At 42.7% G+C, this 24415-nt stretch overlaps 1 pseudogene; it reads right to left on the reverse strand.

Moving 5' to 3' along the window:
- Positions 1–17123: 17123 nt before the first annotated feature.
- LOC141103259 (cullin-4B-like) lies at positions 17124–19717 on the reverse strand (annotated as a pseudogene).
- Between the last annotated feature and the right edge of the window lie 4698 nt (positions 19718–24415).

The raw sequence follows: 24415 nt of genomic DNA on the forward strand, positions 1-24415 counted from the left end.
CACCCATGGCATGTGGGGAAGGCTCCCGCTCTTCTCTTCATCTTCTTCTCTTCTTCATCTTCTTCTTCATCTTCTTTTTTTCATTTTTTTTTTTTAAATTTTGGCCGGGGTTCCCCTTAATATTCATACCAGACCTGAAGGGCCTGGTATGGAATTTAGGGGGACCCCCTCGTCATTTTTTTTTAAATTTTGGTTCGGGGTTCCCCTGTGGGGAATTCCCATGCCGTTTTTATCAATGAACTTCTATGTGTATTGTCGGACCGGCAATGCAATAGCCGGTAGTAGTATTAAGTGGCTTTTTTCCTTTGAAATGTCATTTTGCTGTCAGACTGTTCTAAACACGGGAAACATGCGCCCCTTTACAGGCATACTATAGACACCCCCCAGTTATGAAATTTAAAGGGATATTACACTTTTATTGTTTGACTTTAAGCATTATTAAAATCACTGCTCCTGAAAAAAAGGCCGTTTTTAAAAGTTTTTTTTGCATTGATCCATGTCCCCTGGGGCAGGACCCAGGTCCCCAAACACTTTTTATGACAATAACTTGCATATAAGCTTTTTAAAATTAGCACTTTTGATTTCTCCCATAGACTTTTAAAGGGTGTTCCGCTGCATTCGAATTTGCCACGAACACCCCAAATTGTTTGCTGGCGAACTTGCGAACAGCCAATGTTCGAGTTGAACATGAGTTCGACTCGAACTTGAAGCTCATCCCTATTCCCGACATCTTTTCTGGCTTCTGACCCATCTGGAAAAGCAGGTGTAGCTATTTTGATTAACCTACTCTGCCCTCTATGAGTCACATCTTCTCACCTGGACCCCCAGGGCAGATTTATTATTCTGAATTGCTCATTTCTCACCCATTCCCTCACTATAGTAAATTTCTATGCTCCCAACTCTGGTCAGATTAGCTTCCTATCCTCTCTGTTTGACACTCTAGACTCTAGATTTTCCCAACCCTTTATGGTGATTGGAGGGGATTTTAATGTGACAATGTCTCCTGACAAAGATTAGACGCACATTGTTCCCATCAACATCACCTTCCAAAACTAATCGCCTCTCTAAATCATTCCGTAAACTAATAACAGCTAAAAATCTATTGGACACTTGGAGAATTAAACATCCCACTCACAAACAATATACGTTTTATTCACATTCCCACAAACTCTATTCTAGACTGGATCACTTCTTTATTTCTACACCTCTCTTGACATGAACGGTTTCCTCTGGAATTAACCCAATAACATGGTCAGATCATTCCTCCGTCCATTTAGATATTCACCTCTCCTCTGCTTCCCCCCAAAATTGTCACTGGAGACTCAATGAGACGTTTCTTCACACCCCTGAACCTAGAGATCTCCTATCTAACAGCCTAACGGAATATTTTCAACTTAATGTAGGTACAGTCTCGGAGCCCTCCACCCTGTGGGAGGCACATAAAGCCGTCTTTCAGGGACAATGTATAGCTATAGGTTCCCGACTAAAAAAAGACGCAGCATTCCAACATTCGCCTATCATGTCTAAACTTCGATCGGCTGAAAAATCATTACTAACCTCCCCCACGGTGGTTAGACTCCGGACTGTGGTATCATTACGAAACCAACTTAGATCCCTGACGATGAGCAAAATTGATAAATCTCTTCTATGGTCCAAGCAGAAATTCTACGAATATTCAAATAAGCCTCATAAAATGTTGGTAAACAAGTTGAAACCCCGTCCCTTTCAATCCTTCCCTGACTTTCTCAGACAAGCTGATGGAACTCCCACTTATTGCCCCCTTACTATGTCTAATCTTTTTGAAGAATTTTATCAGCATCTATATAACGGTCTACAGACAGATCCTAACTATAGTTTCACAAAAGAGAAGTTTGATCTATTTTTTAAATGTCTACAGCTACCCAAACTTTCACCTGAACACCTCACATCCCTAAATTCAATAGTCACGCCCGAAGAGTTGGAAGAGGTAGTTAAGCATCTTCCTACCCAGAAATTCCCTGGCCCAGATGTTCTGCCTTACTCTTATTATAAAACTTTCCTACCAATTTTAAGCCCCCATATGATTTCTCTATTTGCTTCACTATTCAAAGGGACTACACCACACCCTCAATTTCTTCATGCCCACATTTCTGTGATCCCGAAACCTGGTAAAGATCCCTCCATCCCTGAGAATTATAGACCCATTGCATCACTTAATTCAGACTATAAGATATTCACAAAAATCTTGGCTAATAGATTATCTCATATCATCCCTAGGCTTATACATAAAGACCAGGTGGGCTTTGTACGAGCCAGACACGCAGGGGACAACACGAGACGTACAGTTAACCTCATAGATCTATTAAATAAGACATCCCGACAAGCCCTAATACTAAGATGCACAAAAATCCTTCGACCGGCTTAGCTGGCCATATATGTTTGCTACCCTCTCCAAATATGGATTTGAAGGTCCTTTCATAGCAGCCCTACATGCCCTATATTCATGCCCCTCATCCCAGGTCCAATTAGCTTCTTACTTATCATCATCTTTCTCGTTAAGTAATGGAACCAGACAAGGGTGCCCTTTATCCCCCCTCCTTTTCATCCTTTGTTTAGAACCCCTAGCGGCAGACATTCGCATTCACCCCGATATACGGGGAGTTCTGTTACGCCAAACAGAATATAAGCTGTCCTTGTTTGCAGATGATGTCCTCTTGACTTTGACTAGATCTCATATTTCTCTCCCTAATCTTATAGCTCTATTGAAGGACTTCAGCTCTATATCTGGATATAAAATCAACACAAGTAAAACAGAAGCTCTACCCCTACACATTCCACCTTCGGATCTCATCACCCTCGAACAAAACTACTCTTTTCATTGGTGTCCAGACTCCCTCGAACATAACCTCCTCGTACTCAACTTTATATCAAGCTAACTATCCTTCACTCTTTCGGGACATTGACCGGCTCTTGCGTCAATGGGATATTTATCCCATTTCTCTCTTGGGCCGCATCAATGTCCTGAAGATGTCTATAATGCCAAGACTCCTATTTATTTGATACCCTCCCGATTTCTATTCCCATGTCACAACTTAAAGCCATGCAGAGAGCATTTCTTAACTTCATTTGGCACTATAAAGCACACAGGATCGCAAGTTCAGTAATGTTTGCCCCCAAGTCAAGGGGCAGATTGGGAGCCCCAGATATTATTAAATATTATTTTTCTGCACATCTTAAAACAATTATTACTTGGTCCTCCAGAATGGCACCCAATATATGGGCAGAGATTGAAATGAGCATCACTCGTCCGGTACATCTCTGCGCCATGGTCTGGGTGGATCTAAACTCATCCATGGGCCAACTTAGAAACATTTGCTCAGGTCCAATGTTATTCTCTCTTGCCATTTGGAAGAAATGCTCTTGTCAATTCCCTCTCGCATCCCCGTGCCCTCCACTGTTAAATGTGTTGTTCAACCCTGATATCCCTGACAGCCTATCATACAATAAAATGCTTCCTTGGACACAGGCAGGCATTTTCCAGCTTCGACACATTGTACATCCCCTCACCCATACACTACTACCCTTTGAAGAATTGCAAAAGAAATACCAGATCCCTAAACAATTATTTTATTCCTATCTTCAGATTAGACACTACTTTGCTTCTAAATCTTCTACTTTGAGCCTAGATAGACCTACTCCTTTTGAACTTCTATACGCGAAAATTATAATTAAAAAAAAAAAAAATGAAGTTCATTAGCCAGTGTGCCACCCTTTGGGCTCCTTCTGCTAATCTTGTGCTAGTAGAAGTTTGGTGAGAGACGATTTGCACTTTTCAGCCTTGTGCTTTTCAGTTTGTTTCTGCTTTTCAGCTTGTGCTTGTCAGTTTGTATCTGTTCTTCAGTGTGTGCTTGTCATTTCATTGCTGTCTTTCAGTGCGTTCTATTTATAGTTCGCTTCTGAATTTCAGTGTGTTATTGTTCGGTCGTTTCTGATTTTCAGCTCATTCTTGTCAAGTCCTTTCTGAATTTCAGTGCGTTCTGTCAGTTCGTTCTGAGCAGCCGTTCATATTAGCCATGTTGCGGTTATGTACTCGTCGTAGAGTTCGTGCTGTTCTTGGGCTTGGTGTTGGAGTTCTTGCTTTGACCCAAGTCCAGTCCATGAACAGGGGGAGGAGGAGTTCTTGGACAAAGAATTGGTAACTTAATCATGACTAGGGATGAGCCGAACACCCCCAGTTCGGTTTGCACCAGAACCTGCGAACAGACCGAAAGTTCGCTCAAACTTTAGAACCCCATTAAAGTCTATGGGACTCGAACGTCCAAAATCAAAAGTGCTAATTTTAAAGGCTAATATGCATGGTATTGTCCTAAAAAGGGTTTGGGGACCCGGGTCCTGCCCCAGGGGACATGTATCAATGCAAAAAAAACTTTTAAAAATGCCTGTAAAGTGACACGTGTTTCCCGTGCTTAGAACAGTCCCTGCACAAAATGACATTTTTAAAGGAATAAAAGTCATTTCAAACTGCTTGCGACTTTAATGTAATGTCGGGTCCCGGCAATATGGATGAAAATCAGTTCGACAAATGGCATGGGTACCCCCACAGTCCATTACCAGGCCCTTTGGGTCTTGTATGGATATTAAGGGGAACCCTGCACCCAAATTAAAAAAAGGAACGGCGTGGGGCCCCTAGGCCCTATATACTCTGAACAGCAGTATACAGGCAGTGCAAAGAAGACAGGAACTGTAGGTTTATTGTTAAGTAGAATCTGTTTGTAATGTTGAACTGGTACATTTTTAAAGCGTAGCTCCAGCCAAAAAATCTATTTTTAAGCTTTTTGGAAAACATAGGGAAGGGTTATCACCCCTGTAACATTTGTTTTGCTGTCTGTGCACCTCTTCAGAAGATTTCACCTCACTTTCTGTCCCAATGACAAACGTTTTTTGAAAATTTGGGGGTTTTAGTGAAACAAGGATTGGTGATAAAGCATCAGTGGAGAGGAGACACGTTTTTCCCATATTAACTCTTACAGGAGAGAATTTCCCTTCCTAGGAGTAGATTTCATCTTACTTCCTCTTGTCTCCTTCTTTTTGCAAGTAGGAGTCATTTGTGTGGTGTTGCCACAACATTGTAAGCCCTCACAGTTACTCTTGGTGGGCACAGGAATGGGCCCTACTGTGAAATATTAGATCAAGAATTGTAATTACATGTCCCAGGGGCAGAAAAATTGGGCCTTGGGCACTGGTGCTGGTGCCACAACACTGCAACCCCTCACAGATTCTCTTGTTGAGTGCAAGAACAAGCCCTACTGCAAAGTATTGCATCAAAAATTGTAATTACACGCCCCTGTTAAACAGCGGCTGAAAAATTGGGCCTTAGGCACTGGTGCTGGTGCCACAACACTGCAACCCCTCACAGATACTCTAGTTGAGCGCAGCAACAAACCCTCCTGCAAAATATTGCATCAAAAATTGTAATTACACGCACCTGTTAAACAGGGGCTGAAAAATTGGGCCTTAGCCACTGGTGGCGGTGCCCAGAACCAAAAATGTTCTTACAAGCTATCAGCATGATCATTGAAGAGGAAGAGGATAATCACTCAGGATAACAGGATAGTCACTCAGCATCAGCATAGGCAGTCTTGAAGGGATCTGACATTTAAAAAAAATGTATTTGGTTACATCAACATTAGGTGCCTGGTAGTTGGTGGTGATCCAAGACTGATTCATTTTTATGAAGGTCAGTCGATCGACCTAGTCGGTGGACAGGCCCTCCCTGTGATCGGTTACAAAGCCTCCAACAGCACTGAATGTGCATTCCGAAAGAACGCTGGATACAGGACAGGCCAGTAGCTCAATTGCATACTGTGCAAACTCTGGCCAGTGATTCATCCTCAAGACCCAGTAACCCAGAGGATTTTCGGTGGGAAAGGTGTCCAAGTCAGATCTTGCCCCTAGGTATTCCTGCACCATGTAAAACAGACGCTGGCGATGGTTGCTGGAACCGATCATACCTTGGGGCTGCGGACTAAAAAAATTGTGTCAACGCATTGGTCAGACGGACACCTTCTCCATCGCTTCTTCTTTGACTGACCGAAGCCTCAGCAATACGTTGTCCAGGAACAGGAGTTTGTAACCTCCCAGTCTCTGGGAACACGTTGCACAGACCTTTCTGCAAGGCCTCCCGAAGATATTTCATCCTCTGATCCCTCTGCGACGGCAAGATAAGATCCGCAACCTTACTCTTGTAACGTGGATCAAGGAGGGTTGCCAGCCAGTATTGATCCCTCTCCTTGATATCATGAATACGAGGATCCTTCCGCAGGCTTTGCAGGATCAGGGAGGCCATGCAGCGTAGGTTTGCTGAAGCATTCGGTCCGGAGTCCTCTGGGTCACTAAGGACGACATGATCCGCAGCCACCTCCTCCCAGCCACATACAAGTCCATGGGTTTCTTGGGACTGTAAATTATCCCTTGAGGGCTGCTGTTGATGCTGAGTGCCAGGCTCAACCTCCATGCTGACACAATCCTCCTCCTCCTCGTCATCTTCCTGTGTGATCAGCGGGCACGCAGGAACACTGTCTGGATAAAGGGGGCCTTGAGACGTAAGGAAGTCCTCCTCTTCCTCCTTCTGTTCTGCCTCAAGTGCCCTGTCCATTATTCCACGCAGCATGTGCTCCAACAGGTGGACAAGAGGTACAGTGTCACTGATGCATGCACTGTCACTGCTCACCATCCTTGTGGCCTTCTCAAATGGTGACAGGACAGTGCATGCATCCCTGATCATAGCCCACTGGCGTGGAGAAAAAAAACCAAGGTCCCCTGACCCTGTCCTGGTGCCATAGTCGCATAGGTACTCATTGATGGCCCTCTGCTGCGTGTGCAGCCGCTGCAGCATGACCAACGTTGAGTTCCACCTGGTGGGCATGTCACAGATTAGGCGGTTCTTGGGCAGGTTAAATTCCTTTTGGCGGTCAGCCAGCCGAGCACTGGCATTATATGACCTGTGGAAATGCACACAGACTTTCCTGGCCTGCCTCAGGACATCCTGTAGGCCTGGGTACCTGCCTAAGAACCGCTGCACCACCAAGTTATAGACGTGAGCCAAACAGAGCACATGAGTCAGTTGTCCCTGTCGGAGGGCGGAGAGGAGGTTGGTGCCATTGTCACAAACCACCATACCTGCCTTAAGCTTGCGTGGCATCATCCACCTCTGAACCTGCCCCTGCAGAGCTGACAGAATCTCTGCCCCAGTGTGGCTCCTGTCCCCCAAGCACACCAGCTCAAGCACCGCATGGCATCTTTTGGCCTGCATGCTTGTGTAGCCCCTTGAAAGCCTACGGAGCACCGCTAGTTCTGAGGACAATTCAGCACAGGCAGAGGCCATGGAGGAAGAAGAAGAGGGGGTGGAGGAGAGAGATGTGACAGAATCACCACTAGTAGAATTTTGGAGGTGTGGTGGCGGAACAACCTCCAACACTACTGCACCCTGTCCTGCATTCTTCCCAGCTGCCAGAAGTCACCCAGTGCAAGGTGAAAGATAGGTAACATCCCTGTCCATGCCTGCTGGACCATGAGTCAGCGGTAATATGCACCTTACCGCTGACCGCCCTGTCCAGCAAGGCCAAGACATAGCCTTCCACATGCCAGTAGAGAGCCTTCCATGAGAAAAAGTGGCTTTTGGGAACCTGCCACTAAGGAACCGCACATTCCACAAACTCATGGAAGGGGGCAGAGTCTACCAACTGAAAAGGCAGCAGTTGAAGTGCTAGCAATTTAGCCAAGCTAGCATTCAGCCGCTGGGCATGTGGTTGGCTTGGAGCGAACTTCTTTCGGTGGTGCAGCAGCTGGGGCAAGGAAATTTGCCTGGTACAATCTGACGTCGGTGTACCGATAGCAGATTGCCTGCAAGTACTTGGCTGTGACACACCTAATTCTACACCTTCATTCCTCTCAGTGCAGGTCTCAGAGAGGACTGAAGGTATAGTGGGGTTGGAGATCCCAGCTGATGAGGAGCAAGGAGAGGTCCTCTTTGTTCTTTGGTTTGGGTCTTTTAGGTACGCTTTCCAACTAACTGCATGGCAGGGCTAAAAATGTCTGGTCAAGCATGTGGTGCCCAAGTGGGTGGTGTTGTGACCACGCGAGATACGCTTGAGACATATGTTGCAAATAGAAGCGGTGGGGTCTGATGCACTCATCTCAAAAAAAGGCCCACACCAAAGAACTTTTGGAATAACGCACAGAGACAGCAGCACCCTGCACATGCGGAGCTCTGCGGTGTGATGCAGTCGGTGTGCTGCCCTTAAGCTGGCCCCTGGAGGGCATCCTGCCTCGTTGGTGATGTGCTTCCTCCTCCTCTCAGGCACCCACGTGGAGTCAGTGACCTCATCATCCCCTCCCTCCACATCACTGGAGCAAACCTGGCAGTATGCTGCAGCTGGGGGAACATGACTGCCAGATTGCTGTCCTTCTTGGGCACCCCCTCTCTCTGGGCTCACGTTACTGCCTTCCTCTAGCTAGGTACCATCATCGGAGCCTTCAAAACGCTGGGCATCCTCCTGGAGCATGTACCCAACACTGTGGTCAAACAGTTTGGGGGGCTCCTCAGGAGGACATGGTGGGGCTAGGGAAGGAGTGACTGATGCCATTGAGCCGAGGGAAGAGGCTGCGGTGGCAACTGCTTTGCCAGACAAAGTACCCTGAGCCTGGGTGAGAGAGGATGAGGAGGATGAGGAAGGCTTGGTCATCCACTCTACCAAGTCTTTCGCATGTTGCGGCTCAACACGGCCAGCTGCCGTAAAAGAAAAGGACAAGCGTGTCCCACGGCCACGTGCTGATGAGGATGCACCATCTCCACGACCAGCACTGTTGCCTCTAGACACAGAACCTGCTTGCCCTCTTTTATTGGCTTGTGACTGTCTGCATCTCCTTGTTGGCCTTCCAGACATACTAATGGCCTGCAGTGAGATGTAGCTGCACAAAGCTGGGATGTATATATATATATATATATATATATATATATATATATATATATATATATATATATATATATATATACTCTGATACTGCAGCTAGCAGAATCAACTGCCTGCCTGTAGTATTATTAGTATGAGAACACCAGCAATTGTCTTCAGGTAGCTTTAGGTGCACACTGTGCAGAGGACACAGAACACTAACTGTAAATACTGTAGCTGCCTGCCTGTGGTATTAATAGGAGCAGAACAACAGCAATTGTGTTCAAGTAGCTTTAGGTGCACACTGTGCAGAGGACACAGTACACGAACTATAAATACTGTAGCTGCCTGCCTGTGTGTCAGGAAATGTTCCATCCGCTGGTAATATCTGTTATTCGGCATGCAGTACTGAGGTCCACCAGCAGGTGTCTCCTGGCAGTTTGGAACTGTCAGGAGAGCTTTTCCCCGTTAATGTTATGTCATCTTTGGGCCGCAGTACAATTGCACACTTATGTTGCCCTGGTATTGTCCTTGAGCCCTGATCTGCATCCTGTTACCCTGATCCTGTAGTCTGATCCTGTAACCTGAACCCAAACCTGAACCCCGATTCCTGGAACCTGGAACCTGTTGATCCTGTTTCCTGTCCGTTACCTGAACCCTGAACCCTGGACTCTGGACTCTGAGCCTTGTACCTGACCCGTCCCTCCTGTATCCATCCATCCTCTCTTGTCCTGTTTATCTCCCTTCCCAGCTACTGATTCCCTGTTTATGACCCCGGCCTGGCTTGACTACGATTCTGGTACTCCCTCTTGCTACATATGCTGGTTGGTTTTATATCACTGATTGTTTGGTTGTTCACTCTGTATTGGTGGTGTGTTCACATATGCATTTTCCTTAAACTTACTTTCACCTATTTATGTCTGGTTCACTCTGTTGCAGTCACACAGTTCTGGTCACATCTGGTTTATGACACTGTGGTATTAATAGGATCAGAAGAACACCACCAATTTTCTTCAGGTAGCTTTAGGTGCACACTGTGCAGAGGACACAGTACACTATCTGTAAAGTGGAGAGGGTTACCTGTCCAAAACATCTCCCCCCCACCATAAAATTTTTTCAATGGGCCATCAGAGGGGATGAGGAATCTGATAAGTGGACCTTTTTTTTTTTTCTCTTGTTTGACTCCACAGTTTCCTTCCAACCCACAGGAATGGCAGACTGTGTCCTCCCAATTCCACCAGCAGTGGGACTTTCCCAACTGCGGTGGTGCGATAGATAGGAAGCACGTCCGGATCATCCCACCACCCAACTCGGGGTCATACTACTTCAATTACAAGGGGTACAGTAGTATTGTGATGTTGGTGGCGGTGTTGGCAAATTATGAGTTCCTATATCTGGATGTAGGGAAGAATGGCCGTATGTCTGATGGAGGAGTCATCACCCAGATGGAATTTTACAGGCGTCTCCAGAATGGCAGCTTGGGGTTGCCACCTCCAGCGGATAACGTGGCGGGCCTCCCGTTTGTTTTTGTGGCGGATGAGGCCTTTGTGCTGGGGAGCATTTGATGAGGCCGTTCCCCACGAGGACCCTGACCCGGATCAGAGGGTTTTTAATTACCGGCTGGCCCGTGCCAGAAGAGTGGTCGAGAATGCCTTTGGCATAATGGCCAGCCGGTTACGGCATTTTCCAAACGGCCATCAACATGGCCGAATACCAACTCAATCACATAATTTTAGGCTGCTGCATTCTTCATAATTTCCTGCGGAAGAATGCAGCCAACTATCTGGCCTCAGTTGCGACTGGCAGAAACAATGACTGATGGAGCTTGAAACTGGCCGTCCTGGCTTGCCCCCCCAAAGCACCGCAAAGTAAAGCAAAAGTATGTTGAGTACTGTGTGGGTAGGAGGGAAATTGATTTACCAGAAAATCTGGAAGCTCTTTAAAATATTTTTTTTTGAAAAACTAAACTTATATTTCATTTGATGTACTGTTTGTGATTCTTATCTGTCTCCTAGGTTCTCCAATGGCCTTTTATTTCTGGCTATTTTCTTCAATAGAGCAAACGTAACTTATTTAATACATGAGGTGACAATCTCTTCTTCAACTAACTATTATGTTGTGCTGTGGGTCAGCTACACACACACACAATGTTTTTGTTGTTAATGTATGTAATGCATTAATGATAAAAATAATCATCCTTTTCAGCTCCATGAATTAATTGCTTGTAGTCCCTAAAATGGACTGATTTTGGCCAATTTACAACACAGTGGTGGTTCTTTACTAAAGGCAAATCCACATTGCACTACAAGTGCACTGAAAGTGCACTTGTAGTGCAATGTGGATTTGCCTTTAGTAAATAACCTCCATTGTCACTGTAACTACACCAACATAAAAAAAAGAGATTCGTATTGAGCATTGAAAAAAGAAGCCACATATTGTTGAGTGTAAAACGTTTTACTCCAAGCACATTCACTTGTGCGTTATAAAAGGGTTTTTTAACAAACCAACATCTTGGTGTATAACATGTATGTATGACAGTATATAGCCTTTTTTGTGGCTAAACAGGCATGTTTAAAACCATAACATACACAACTTAGGAACTTACAAAGTTCAACTTTGATAAAGTGAAGGCAATATGAGACATTAGTATGTCAAAACTGTGTTGATTTTGCCTTCATCAGATGGGGTGATCTCACCCCTGTAAAAGCCACATTTTGACGATGCACTCAAACTGGGACTCAAAATGTGGATTTCCCTCCTGATCCCATGCCTAAAATGTGTGTCTTTTCCCTACATCTATTTTTCAAAAGCCACAAAACACACAGTGTGTCAACATGTGCTAGCTCCCATCATGGGGGATCAATGTACGTGTTTCCGGGGTGCAACCCCTTCCTCTCACTTACTTTAGTTGCGAGGAAGGGGTTGAACCCACAAAACGCGTACATTGATATCCCATGATGGCAGATAGCACATGTTGACACACTGTAATGTATCTTCAAAATTTGGCTTTGCAATTACTTTAAAACTTTTAAAACACGTACAACAATAACGACAACTTGAACATTTTTGGGTTAGATTTTGCCTAAAATATCAATGATGTTGCTCAGTCTTTTTTGAATATCATTGATATTTTGCTTCATCTTTTCTAAATCTCGATTGCACACCATGATCTCACTGATGAGTACTTGTGCACTTGCACTGCTGAAGTGAGTTTCTTCTTCCACAACATCCACATCACCTAAAAATAAAAAAAAACACACCGTGTATTATAAATATGCAGACATCCATCTATTACCTGAAGCTGTGGTCTCAGACACTGACCTGTTGTCGACACCATTTTGACCACTTCACCCATCACTTCCTGTACCTCTGCATCCACATCCTCAGGTTCTGCATCCACATCCTCAGGCTGTGTGCTGAGTTCTCTTGCTTCAGTAGGTGTGGGGTTCTTGGTGTCCTCAGATGTCCCGATTCTTTTCTCCTCTATGTGAATACAAAAAAGGTATACTTAGCAGACAGATATTTTAGGCTAGAAATAGTAATATGAAACATTGCTTGGAAGTGTCATCCAATTGTCTGTTTTGGCAGACATGATTTTTTCCCTTTCAAAAGCTGGAATGCTTACCTGTTTTGTGCAAGATTCACACATGGAGAGACCCCTAGTATCCACTAGAGCACCTGTGTGGGACACCATAACAAGGTTGTTATGGTGTCCCACACTAGTGCTCCTGTGTCCAGATGTGTAAACAGCTGCAGAGTGTCCTCTCCTTACACTGAATCAAATTGTCATTTCATTATAGTTTCAAACACATCTAGACCACAATGTAATAAACTAAATTTAATCCAAACAGACATCAACAAATGTAGTTAACCTGCATCTGCTAAAAACATTGTATTAGTGGTCGAACAAACGATTCCTGTGCCCACGAACCTCAAACTTGGCATTTTAAACTGTACAACAGTAAAGACCATAAAGAAAAGCACATGGACCAGCACTAAAGTAATAATAATAATAGAAACACAGGGCAAATACTTACTTTTTTGCAGCACTTTCTTGATCTTTCTATACTGATCGTGCTCCCTCAATTTCAGGTCTGACCAGCGTTTCCTCAATTGCTCCTCAATTGCTCCTTGGATCGTCATACCCCAAAAGTCCTGTGCAGACTTCTTGCAACTTTAGCCATGATCTTGGCCTTTCTCATGTCTTGTGACCCGAAGAAGGAGGCCACGCCTCTGAAACATGTAGTCTTGGCAACCGTTTTTGTTAGCTAAAGAGGAGACATCTCACTCACCTTGTGCTTCCTCTCCAGCCGTGAGTGACGTCACGCAGTGCCAGCAGTACCGTGCGCATGCTCTACAGCAGACACAGCCTGACAAGACAAGGAAACAGAGTCCCCAGTGACTTCTCATACCATTATCACTCGTTCTTGGGAGCCAACCCAGTTATACAGGCCAGGAAGGGAGACATACATCCTGCTGTACATGCGATCTAAGTCCCATGTTTGTGAGTGCATTCCTCAATTATTTGATTTTGCATTTGTGTCATTAAAATGTAATTACACTAGGGTAGCCATTCGCTCTCTTTTCCTTGTATATGAGCTTAAAATTGTGTGTGATTGATGACAAAAAACCTAAAACTATGTACCATTTTCATACACAGAAAGTCTCAGCCAGGAGGTGGCCGTGGCAAGCAGCCTAACGGAAACGCAGGTTCCTCCCCTCCACCCTCCAACCAAAAGGACCAGGAAGTCAAGGAATCTTGAGGAGTCCGCGGCTGCTTTCCTAAAACAGACTACTGCGGCACTTACCACGACCCCTGGTGACCACGAGGCATTTGGATGTGTCACAGCAAGCAAACTAGAACACATGGAGGAGGGCCAACGCACGATCTGTGAAGAAATAATTCTGAAGGCCCTAAACAAGGGGACGAACTAACAACTCAAACCCACCTGTGTGAGTTTGCCCATACTCCTCCACCACCTCCAGCAACACCACCAACACCACAGCCACCCAACCCACCACAGCAGCATGGAAGGAAGCGTGGAAGGAAGTGTTGAGAGTGATGGCCTGAGTTTGGTGTGGTCTGGCAAAAAACGCAGGCTGTTATAAGACCACAGCCTCGGGACATATATATGTTATCTGCTGCTGCTCCCGATCTCTCGGAATCCTGGATCGTATTGTGCTCCCTATTGAATGGACTCCTCAGGTTACCAATTTTGACAGTCAAATAATTGTTGTCTGCCCCGGGGTACAAAGGCTTCACCAATTCCAACTGTTTCTCCAGCATTGCCTTCCTCTTTATTTTGTTATGACCTTGTGCTCCCTATCAAATTTCAAATTTTGTTTTTGACAAATACTTGGCTATGTGTTTTACTTAAAAAAAGTACAGTTTGTTTGTGAGTAGGCAGGTACATTTCAAAAATACATGTCAAATTAAGAAGGGACACTAACATAGTTGTATGTTTGAGGTTAAAAAATACAAGATAATAACAGTGTTGTGGTAATTTGATACACAAAACGAAAAAAAAATTATGGAGATCACTAGAAAAAAAAAAAATATTCTGGAGATCACGAGGAAAAAAAAATGAAGATCACTAGAAAAAAAAAAAAACTATTCCGGAGATCGCAAGAAAAACAAATTAAAAAAGAGTATTCTGGAGATCACAAGAAAAAAAAAAAGATTATTCTGGAGATCACAAGAAAAAAAAAACAACAAAAACAAATATTATTCAGGAGATCACGAGAAATAATAAAAAATGCGTTTGTCAGAACTCTGTGAATATCAGCAGCAAAGCAACTTCCTTATTATAGCATTATAAAGAAGAAGAGAATGCGCAGCATTGAGAGATTTCATAACTTGCCGGGTCACGAATGTGATATCTCCATTATGAACGCTAGTTTTACAAGACCCAGCGCTTCCGGCTCGTACTTGATTCCGAGCATGCGTGAACTTTTGTTTGCGGACTTTGTGTACACATGATCGGACTTTCCGACAACAAAGTTTCATTGGCGGACAATTTGGGAACCTGCTAGCCAACATTTGTTGGCAGAAAGGCCGACAGCAAATGTTCGATGGAGCATACACACGATCGGACTTTCAGCCAACAAGCTCACATCCATCATTTCCCTTCGGAAAATCCGACCAAGTGTATGCAGCATAACACATAAATATGCTTTGATCTAAACCATTCCATTGTAGCTCTGGCTGTATGCTTAGGGTCATTGTCCTGCTGGAAGGTGAACCTCCACCCCAGTCTCAAGTCTTTTGTAGACTCTAACAGGTTTTCTTCTAAGATTGCCCTGTATTTGGCTCAATCCATCTTTCCATCAACTCTAACCAGCTTCCCTGTCCCTACTGAAAAAAAGCATTCCCACAACATGATGCTGCCACCACCATGTTTCACGGTGGGGATGGTGTGTTGAGCAGTGTTAGTTTTCCGTCACACATAGCGTTTTGCTTTTAGGCAAAAAAGTTCAATTTTGGTCTCTTCTGACCAGAGCACCTTCTTCCACATGTGGGCATGGCTTCTCACAAACTGCAAATGGTACTTCTTATGGCTTTGTTTAAAAAATAATGGCTTTCTTTTTATAAATAAAAGAAAGTGTACTTTCACATAAATATACACTATAAAATATATTTATAGCAAATAGCAAAACCAATAAATAAAGTGCTCTGGTGACAAAATTAATTATCAATAAAGTGACTCTGTGCAACAGTATAATACAATGTGTAAAAATATATATATATATATATATATATATATATATATATATATATATATATATATATATATATATATATATATATATATATATATATATCATCATCTGTCATAAAAGTTCATTGTTTAAGTGCTCAAATTGTCTACACAAAAGTGTTCCAGTGCACTAAAAGTGCTATATCCAAAGTTCTATGTTGACAAATTCATGTGAAGACATGCATTGATGTACATAACATACATTCCAAAGCTTAAAAATCAAATCCAAAACACTGGTGATAACAAACATATCCTTCTGTCCACTCAGGTGCTCCTCCCTTCTGTATATGCGCTCACCTTAAAGCGTGTGACCTTGCAATTAAGCTTGGTCAAAGCACGCATATGAACCACCTCTGGGTTCAGTGTTTGTACTGGGATCCTGGGCTGGTTTCTGGCACGTTTTCCACATGTATATAGAAAGAGAGACTAGATAGTGTGATATTGTTTAAACTATATTTATTATTAGACATTAACCCCTTATTTAGGGTATTCTCATTACATGGATGCTACAGTGCACCACTCTTTAAAAGACCAAAGGGAATGCTGTGTCCGCTGAGGAAGATACGTCACATTCCCAGTATCGACACGCATTGGGGAGGGGATAGGACGGTGCATGAGGCAGTGGATCAGTCTCATCAAGGAAAGGACACATAAGTTCAGCAGACACAGCATTCCCTTTGGTCTTTTAAAGAGTGGTGCACTGTAGCACACTATCTAGTCTCACTTATTATATACATGTGGAACACGTGCCAGCAACCAGCCCAGGATCCAAGTACAAACACTGAACCCAGAGGTGGTTCATATGCATGCTTTTGACAAAGCCTAATTGCAAGGTCACACGCTCTAAGGTGAGTACAGAAGGGGGAGCACCTGAGTGGACAGAAGGACACGTTTGTTATCACCAGTGTTTTGGATTTGATTTTTAAGCTTTAGAATGGATGTGTTTTACATCAACGCATGTCTTCACATGAATTTGTCAAAATAGAACTTTGCACATAGCACTTTTAGTGCACTGGAACACGTTTGTGTAGGCAATTTGAGCAGCTAAATAATTAACTTTTATGACAGATGATGATATATATATTTTTTTTACACTGAAGTTTTGGTTCCGATTAATGGTGAAACACCCTATTGGATAGGCACCACATCCCTGAAAGTAATTGTAAATGGCAAGGAGGATAAAGGGATTTTAACGGTGCAGACAAACTAGACAAAGAAAATTATAAAAAACTAATTTTTAATTTAACAATTAAGGTTAAAAACATATAATTTGTACATAGTTCACAAATGTTGCAATATTGATATAATTACAGTGGTCAAACAAAATATGAGTGCATATTTATTCAAAAGATGATATGGTTGCATACTAGCCCGACATTTTCGCTGTGTCGCTTTTTCAAGGGATATGCAAGCTGAAAGGTAATATCATCCAATCATAACAAAAACAGAACAAAATGTATACTGTACAAACAAGTGTTGCTTATAGTGTTTAGAAGAAATGGCCATAAAATGTCATGGTGGAAATCCACCATGTTATGCCTCTGTTTAGTCCACACTTTAAATATTAGTTGTATTTCTATAGGTAACATACCCCAAGTTTACAACAGGAGCTAGTGATCAAAGCTCACAATTAACAGATCTTTCAACGTGTTTTGTACAATGTCTCATTTTGGTAGAGACATAAGCACAAAATGTCCAGGTTAAGTTTAATTAGATGGCTTCAGAGATTGGGCATCATGGAGCCTTTTTTTCCACGTGTTTAGCTGACTAGGTTGCATGCAGCTTTTAAGCACAAAAGGATACTATGCCGATACATCTTTTATAGTCGTATCAGAGGCTGGAACAGGGGTCACGTGACCATGTAACGATCTTCTGTCTGTTGGACGGACTAGAGCTCACAGAATGATACTCTGCCAGCTTGCTGCGCACATCATTGTAAAGAACATGCAAAACAAAGAGTTCAACAGCATTCTTGATAAATGTAAATTGTACTTTTTAAATGGGCTTTTCAAATTGTTGGAAGAACCTTCTCATATTTTCTTCTTCACCTATACGTCATTCAGTGATCGATGTTGTATAAAGTTAATTTCTTAGGATCAACAGGCTAATTTTTTATTATCCACTAGATGCCTATTGAGACAAAGGCTTTTTTAGGCAACGTAATTGTACTGGTTTGGGTTCTCCTTGTCTCTTTCCATGTAGTCCCTGTCTATTAATGACTCTATTCTTTTCTTGAGATCAGCAGGCTTTACTGGAAATTTAAGCTGTTTGTACACCTCTGACACCAAGAGATTGTGGCCAAGTGTTTTCCTCATCTTCATGATTCTAACAATGGCTGCGTCAATTTGGTATTGCCGGTCTTGAAATACTCGCTCTGTAGTGCTGGCTTGTTCTTCCACCATTTCCTTCATCTGAATCTGATTGATCCTTATTCTGAGGAGTTGATGCCTGAAGTCATCATTGAAAGTAAACTTGTCACTATCATCTACATCTTTACTCTTTGGATTCCTAATAAGGACTCTAGCTCTTCCACAAGTCAAAGACTGGAGAGTCTGTCTTAATTCACTATCCTCAATGCCAGTTGCTTGTCTAATTTCTTCAAAGCTGAATTCTTCTCCCTCATTGAACATAAGCAATACAAGGGTTTGGAAGAGCGAGACCTGCAGTTCTTTTTTACCCTCATTAAACTCTGCTTTTAAGACACACTGGCCCAGAGTTGACTGCCACTGTAGTTTTCTGCCACTGTGCTTTCCAAGGTAAAAGGTCTTGAAAATCTCCTGGAGCTTCACCATCTCAGGAGGTAGGTGAACTTCCATAGGCACATATGTTGGCCAGTAACCCATTGTAAGGATATTCACAGTTAATTCAATGTTACCAGGGACGTTCTGATTCTGCATGTACTGTTTAAAGTGAACCATAATGTCCTTCGACAGTTCCATGTCTTTGAACATCCCCTCAAGCTTGCTGGTAAAGGCAGCTCCACACTCATGCTTAAGTTTAGAAAGCATCGATTTTTCAGCATCCACAGAAGCACTTTTCCCAACCAAGAGCCTTTTGGCCAAGTCTTTTTTATAGAAGGCCTCAAAAACATCTTTTCCATAAATGAATCTAAATATGATCATGATTTTATCCAACATTTTTTCAAGCTCTTCATCTGTAGCTTCTTTTGTTTTGAATCCACATATTTTGCTATAAGCTCAGCTGGTTTGTTTGGTCGCTTGTTAATGAAAGTTTCAAAGGCTTCCTTCATGGCATTGACAAACTTCTCATTTTTCATGAAGCAGACATCTATCACATGGTCAACTTTGTCTTTGAAGTCAAGTAGTTCTTGTAACATAGTCTTATCCTGGATTAATTACAATTGTACTGCCAAAATCCTTGATGTACTCGATCCAGTGCTGTAGAAGGACTTGCACACCTCCTCAGACTCTACTAAAGAGCTGGTACAATAAGGAGAGGTCCTGTATTCGGTTTTCATCCAGAAGATTATTTAAACCTTTCTGTTGTTGTTAGATGTTCTCCGAGAAGCTCCTTTTCAACAGTGGCAATTAATGTTTTTTGTGTGCTTTGATCTAAATATGTAATGACACAATCTGCCTCTTCTTCTAAGCGCTTGTTAACATGATGGAGATATTCTGGAACCTCTCTTTCTTGCATAAGTCTTTGCCCTTCTGCTGCATACAAACGGTTTGTTTCTTCCAAGAATCTGTGTTCAAATGATTCTTGATAAATCTGCAGGTCAGACAGCATACTTAAGAGACTTCGTAACAGACTTCTATCAATGGCTTCACCATTTCTTTCTCTTTCAATTAGCAGTAGAATACCATCAATTGTCTTGTTCTGAACTTTCTGATCACTAATTATGTGGGTTCTAAACAACTCAAGGCCCATGTCCCAAATAGATGGCAACATTGAGTTTTGAAGGACGTAGGTTCGATCCAGGAACAGGAAGATGCCTCTTATCATGATCATTTTTTTTAAATGCTGTTATTTTCAATACGGTTTCAATTTTTTGTCCATTCCCTCTCTCTTTATAGCCCTACCCCAACACATATATATACAAATTTAGTTTTATTTATTTATTTAATAGCATTTTTGAACAATCCCCTGCAACCACCATCTGCAGGTGTGTCTGAAGACCGCCACCCCTCCACAGGCTTTGTTTAAATAATATAGAGTAAGTACCTAATAGCCTTTTGTGAGCTAACTATCTTCCCTCTGCGTGTTTCTATAATTCAATTATTTTACTTTGCCTATACAAATTCAGATATACATTTACCCCTGTGTTATCAAACAGCCTGTCTTTGATACATTATATTTTTTGTCTCATCTATAGTTTTACCTTTCTGTCCCCTGTGAATGCATTATATGGCCAAGTCAGTTTTCCAGTGTTAGTGGATGGTCCATGCGGGGACGGGCCGAGCCGAGGTTCACACAGGGGTAAGCACTTTATTTGTGCTATTTCAGAGAGGACACTGCGCTTGTTTATGTTGTAAATTATATTTTTCCTTTTTCATTTTCTTGATTACAATGTATGTTATTTATTTTGTAATTTTCTATCTTTTTAGAAATTATAAGAGTGTTGGATGATATTACCTTTCAGCTTGCATATCCCTTGAAAAAGCGACACAGCGAAACATGTCGGGCTAGTATGCAACCATATCATCTTTTGAATAAATATACACTCATATTTTGTTTGACCACTGTAATTATATCAATATTGCAACATTTCTGAACTATGTACAAATTATATGTTTTTAACCTTAATTGTTAAATTAAAAATTCGTTTTTTATAATTTTCTTTGTCTAGTTTGTCTGCACCGTTAAAATCCCTTTATCCTCCTTGCCATTTACAAATATTTTTTTTACACATTGTATTATACAGTTGCACAGAGTCACTTTATTGATAATTAATTTTGTCACTAGAGCACTTTATATATTGGTTTTGCTATTTGTTATAGATATATTTTATAGTGTATATTTATGTGAAAGTACACAGGTAAACATTAACTAGTACAAGTTAGCACAGCACTTTCTTTTATTTATAAGCTGATTGCATGGTCATATGGATGTGATCAGTGCTAGCAGCTTTCTACACAAGTACTCATATATGCCTATGGTAGCTCCCAAGATTTTCAGCGTTTAGAAAAGCTTTCTTCTTGCCACTCTTCCATTAAGGCCAGATTTGTGGAGTGCACAACTAATAGTTGTCCCGTGGACAGATTCTCCCACCTGAGCTGTGGATCTCTGCAGCTCCTCCATAGTTACAATTGGCCTCTTGGCTGCTTCTCCGATTATTGCTCTCCTTGCCCGGACTGTAAGTTTAGGTGGATGGCCATGTCTTGGTAGGTTTGCAGTTGTGCCATACTCTTTCCATTTTCGTATGATGGATTAAACAGTGCTCCGTGAGATGTTCAAAGCTTTGGATATTTTTTTATAACATTACCCTACTTTAAATGTCTCCACAACTGTATCCCTGACCTGTCTGGTGTATTCCTTGGCCTTCATGATGCTGTTTGTTCACTAAAGTTCTCTAACAAACCTCTGAGGGCTTCATAGAACAGCTGTATTTATACTGAGATTAAACACTTCAGCCCCGGAAGATTTTCCCTCTTAATGACCAGGCCATTTTTTGCGATAGGACACCGCGTCGCTTTAACTGACAAATGCGCGATTGTGCAACGCTGTACCCAAACAAAATTGACGTCCTTTTTTTTCCAAAAATAGAGCTTTCTTTTGATGGTATTTGATTACCTCTGTGTTTTATTTTTTATTTTTTGTGCTATAAACAAAAAAGAGCGATAATTTTAAAAAATATATATATTTTTTACTATTTGCTATAATAAATATCCCCCAAAAAATGTAAAGAAACAAATTTCTTTAATCAGTTTAGGCCAAGATGTATTCTTCTACATATTTTTGGTAAAAAAATTGCAAAAAGCGTATATTGATTGGTTTGTGCAAAAGTTATAGCGTCTACAAAATAGGGGATAGATTTATGACATTTTTAATTAATTTATTTATTTTTTACTAGGAATGGCGGCGATCAGTGATTTTTAGTTGGACTGCGACATTATGGCGGACAGATCGGACACCTAACTGACATGTTTTACACTTTTTTGTGACATTATTACGGTAATCAGAGCTAGAAATATGCACTGTAATAGGGCGTACACACGGTCAGACTTTGTTCGGACATTCCGACATTCGGATTTTTTCCGACGGATGTTGGCTCAAACTTGTTTTGTCTACACACGGTCGCACAAAGTTGTCGGAATTTCCGATCGCCAACCACGCGGTCACGTACACCACGTACGACGAGACTAGAAAAGGCCAGTTCAGAACCAAGCGCGGCACCCTTTGGGCTCCTTTTGCTAATCTCGTGTTAATAAAAGTTTGGAGAGAGACGATTCGCGCTTTTTCAGACTCGTGGCTTTCAGATCGTTTTCTGCCGTTCAGTTTGTGCTTGTGGGTTTGTATCTGCTCTTCAGTGCGTGCAGCAAGTTCCGCGTGACTTTAGTCATTGTATTCTTGTTCGTTCGTTACTGTTTTTCAGGTCACTCTTCACAGGCCTTGCTGTTCTTCAGTGCGTTCTGTTACTTCGTTCTGAGCAGCCGACCGTTTTCTAGCCATGTTGCGTATGCGTACTCCTCGTAGAGTTCGTGCTGTGCGGGGGCTTGGTGTTGGGGTCCTGACCTTGACACAAGTCCAGTTCATGAACAGGGTGGGGAGGAGTTCATGGACCAAGAATTGGTTGCTTCAGCGTGACCAGTTCTCTCATATGCCTTTGCTCCGTGAGATCCGTGAGAATAATCCTGATGATTATAGGAACTTTCTCAGGATGACGGACCCCGTGTTTCACCGTTTGTTGGCTTCGCTGACCCCTTATATTAGCAGGCAGGATACCTGCATGAGGCAAGCCATCACTCCGGAGCAGAGGTTGGTCGCTACCCTGCGTTATTTGGCGACAGGGAGAAGTCTGCAGGACTTGAAGTTCTCGACAGGCATCTCCCCCCAGGCTCTGGGGATCATTATCCCAGAGACCTGTTCTGCCATCATACAGGTCCTGCAGAAGGAGTATATGAAGGTAAGATTTTTATCATTTAATATCACATTTTATTGTATTTAATGTTTGATAATATGTTGTATTTCTTTCCTCATTCCCTAATTACCATGATTGTAATATGCTGTGAATGTCCCCTTTGTCCTCATGCATGCTGGATTTTTATGTAATTATTATTTTAGGTCCTTCATACAGATTGCCCTTCAATAACCTCCCCAGCATGGTGTCTCCTGGCCTATATTCACCTCATGTAGTCACTTAACAATGTATTTTTTCAGCTCCATAGTAGTGCTTTACCCCAAACACCCCCTAAAATGTTTGGAAATGTTATTTTTGCTTTAAATTCAGGCAGAGTGCCAGAGGCTTTTTTTTGTAGTGTCCCCAAATAATTTTTAGTAACCCTCCTTCCCCCCAACTGCTAAGTCAGCTGATCCCAATTCTCTATCCTCAATCATCTATCTGCTGACTTTGACAAACCCATACACACTATACCCATCTCTTTTGTGGTCAGATGTATGGATGAATGGATCCTATTATTATCTTGATAGGTAATAGCAGAATGTCCAAATGTCCTCAAATGTGTACAGTGTGTATTTATATCTTTGTATTATGACACTTCTTACCTGTCCAGTGGGCTGCCAATAGTGTAACTAAGGAGGGGCTGTTCCAAGTAATACCCATTATTTAGGCATTCATCTCTCAATGAAGTGAAGAGGGTTACCTGTCCAAGTTTTCCACACACCCCCTATAATGTTAGAAATGGCCCATGAGAGGGGGAATATGATAGGTGTACCTTATACTTTGGCGTTGTTAAATTCCCCTTAATAAATGCTATCTGGAGGTTGCCCCATAATGTTTGTGTCTAATCTGCTTGCCATGTTTCTGAGAAAAAATAGTAATGTTTATTGTTTTTGCCTCAACAGTTTCCTTCCACGCCACAGGAATGGCAGACTGTGGCCTCCCACTTTGCCCAGCGGTGGGACTTTCCTAACTGCAGAGGGGCAATTGATGGGAAACACGTCCACATCATCCCACCACCCAACTCGGGGTCGTACTATTATAATTACAAGGGGTTCAATAGTATTGTGATGTTGGCGGTGGTGTCGGCTAATTACGACTTCCTGTATGTGGACGTGGGGAAGAATGGCCGGATGTCCGATGGTGGAGTCATCGCCCAGACTGAGTTTTACAGGCGTCTCCAGAATGGCAGCTTGGACTTGCCAGCTCCAGAGGACAATGTTGAAGGACTCCCATTTGTGTTTGTTGCTGATGAAGCGTTTGCGCTGGGGGACCACCTGATGCGGCCATTCCCAATGAGGACCCTCACCCCGGAACAGAGGGTTTTTAATTACCGGCTGGCCAGAGCCCGAAGAGTGGTGGAGAACACATTTGGAATCCTGGCCAGCCGGTTCCGCCTATTTATGACACCCATCCATATGGCGGAGTATAAACTGAACCATATTATACTTGCGTGCTGTGTTCTCCATAACTTTTTACGAAAACATTCGGCCAACTATGCTGGCTCAGTTGGGCCTGAGGCCGGAATGATACATCAAACCACACTGACGGCGCTTGAAAGCGGCCGTCCTGGCTTGCCGTCCCTGAGTGCCCGTGATGTAGGGTTACGCTACCTGGAGTTCTTTGCGGGTGGGGGGGCTATCAAT

The sequence above is a fragment of the Aquarana catesbeiana genome, linkage group LG07, assembly GCF_042186555.1.
Source record: "Aquarana catesbeiana isolate 2022-GZ linkage group LG07, ASM4218655v1, whole genome shotgun sequence".
NCBI classification, from domain to species: Eukaryota; Metazoa; Chordata; class Amphibia; order Anura; family Ranidae; genus Aquarana; species Aquarana catesbeiana.